Here is a 2,500-nt window from a genome sequence, read left to right as displayed (position 1 = left end):
TATAAGGTACGTATATTCTGGCATAAATCGATATATTCTAATTAAATACATCGGGATTAAGCGTTAATTTTGTTCTTGAAACGTTCTAAAAAGTTTCGAATTGCACATTGGGACATGGAAAAATTTCCGTATCGAACACGTTTTTTCGAGTTATCTCGCTTAAAAGTGTTACAAGGTAGGAATATTTTTGCATAAATGGACGTATCTCGACGTTTTACGTCGGGATTAAGCGTTTATTTGGTCGCTGGAACGTTTTCTAGAAACGGAACAATGCGACGGGACGTTGGGACTTTGAAGAAGTTCGGCCGGTGCGAAAAGACCGAAAAGGTTTTTTCGAGTTATCTCGCTTAAAAGTGTTACAAGGTAGGAATATTTTTGCATAAATGGACGTATCTCGACGTTTTACGTCGGGATTAAGCGTTTATTTGGTCGCTGGAACGTTTTCTAGAAACGGAACTATGCGACGGGACGTTGGGACTTTGAAGAAGTTCGGCCGGTGCGAAAAGACCGAAAAGGTTTTTTCGAGTTATCTCGCTTAAAAGTGTTACAAGGTAGGAATATTTTTGCATAAATGGACGTATCTCGACGTTTTACGTCGGGATTAAGCGTTTATTTGGTCGCTGGAACGTTTTCTAGAAACGGAACTATGCGACGGGACGTTGGGACTTTGAAGAAGTTCGGCCGGTGCGAAAAGACCGAAAAGGTTTTTTCGTGTTATCTCGCTTAAAAGTGTTACAAGGTAGGAATATTTTTGCATAAATGGACGTATCTCGACGTTTTACGTCGGGATTAAGCGTTTATTTGGTCGGTGGAACGTTTTCTAGAAACGGAACTATGCGACGGGACGTTGGGACTTTGAAGAAGTTCGGCCGGTGCGAAAAGACCGAAAAGGTTTTTTCGAGTTATCTCGCTTAAAAGTGTTACAAGGTAGGAATATTTTTGCATAAATGGACGTATCTCGACGTTTTACGTCGGGATTAAGCGTTTATTTGGTCGCTGGAACGTTTTCTAGAAACGGAACTATGCGACGGGACGTTGGGACTTTGAAGAAGTTCGGCCGGTGCGAAAAGACCGAAAAGGTTTTTTCGAGTTATCTCGCTTAAAAGTGTTACAAGGTAGGAATATTTTTGCATAAATCGACGTATCTCGACGTTTTACGTCGGGATTAAGCGTTTATGTCGTCCCCAAGACCTTCTACAAAGTTTCGATTTTTTCGTTGGGACTTTGAAAAATTTCCGTATCGAACACGTTTTTTCGAGTTATCTCGCTTAAAAGTGTTACAAGGTAGGAATATTTTTGCATAAATGGACGTATCTCGACGTTTTACGTCGGGATTAAGCGTTTATTTGGTCGGTTGAACGTTTTCTAGAAACGGAACTATGCGACGGGACGTTGGGACTTTGAAGTATTTCGCACCGGTACGTAGGGACTTAGAAAAATTTCGGCCGGCGCGAAAAGTCCGAAATGGTTATTTCGAGTTATTTCGTTAAAAAGCGTTATAAGGTATAATTTTTTTGACAGGGATCGTTATATCTCTATTAAATACAATCGGATTAAACATTTTTGTCGAATTTTTTGAAAAATTAGCTTCCGTCGGACTGATACGACTGGGATATTTTTGCAATTTTTTCGTTAATTAATGTTACAAGGTATATATTTTTTTACATATTTCGTGTTATTTTAACGTGTTTTAATCGATTATAAAGTTATTTTTTGTCCATAGTCGATAAAACTGTATGTTTACTGATGCAATTTTTCGGTGAAAAAAAAAATTAATTTTTTGGTAAAAATGCATTTATAATATGTTAATAATGCTTGTGGTAAAATATTTCGATGGTTGGATATCGCCTTTATATAGTAGTTATTGAACGTGCGAGCGACTAAGTTCCAGCGTCCCTTCCGAACGGTACGTTGCTACGGAGGTTTTGCACCATAAGCGCGCGGCCGCTAGCCCGACCGGCGCCGGCCTTCCGGCCGGCCCCTTGGTATCTATAAGAGAAGCGTCGAGCCGGACGGTTCGGTCGGAACAGCGCTGGGCGCGTGGCTATTCTACGGCCTCGGTTGAGAATTCAGTCACCGCTCCTCGAGTCTTAGTGTATTTTACGCTATTTCTCGACTGTTCCTCCGTTCTCGTACTGGTTTTTTCTCTACACTGCTGCGCCGCGGGTCGAAGTCTAGGACGTAATGACCGTTAACGTGGCAAGCTTCCCCTTAGTCGGGAAGCTGGTGACCTGTGTGCACGTATTTGACAAAAGTTGGATGCGTGTGTGCTTGTACTTACGGAGTAGCCATTCTTGCAGAGACCATCGGTTGTAAGCTATTTGTAGCTGCACGATGGTCCTTTTGGCGTTCTGTAGAGTGCGTTATCTTCTGGTAACGCGTCTCTACAGAGGTGTTGAAGCTTATAAAAGAATATTCTTACGGTATGTCCAGCATGCGTATACGTGCTTTACCGCTAAGTTATATTCTACGAGAGAAGTTGGAGGAGAAAAGTTACAAA

The sequence above is a fragment of the Bombus affinis genome, unplaced genomic scaffold (genome assembly GCF_024516045.1).
Source record: "Bombus affinis isolate iyBomAffi1 unplaced genomic scaffold, iyBomAffi1.2 ctg00000082.1, whole genome shotgun sequence".
Taxonomy (NCBI): domain Eukaryota; kingdom Metazoa; phylum Arthropoda; class Insecta; order Hymenoptera; family Apidae; genus Bombus; species Bombus affinis.
Note: the sequence above shows the minus strand (reverse complement) of the source record.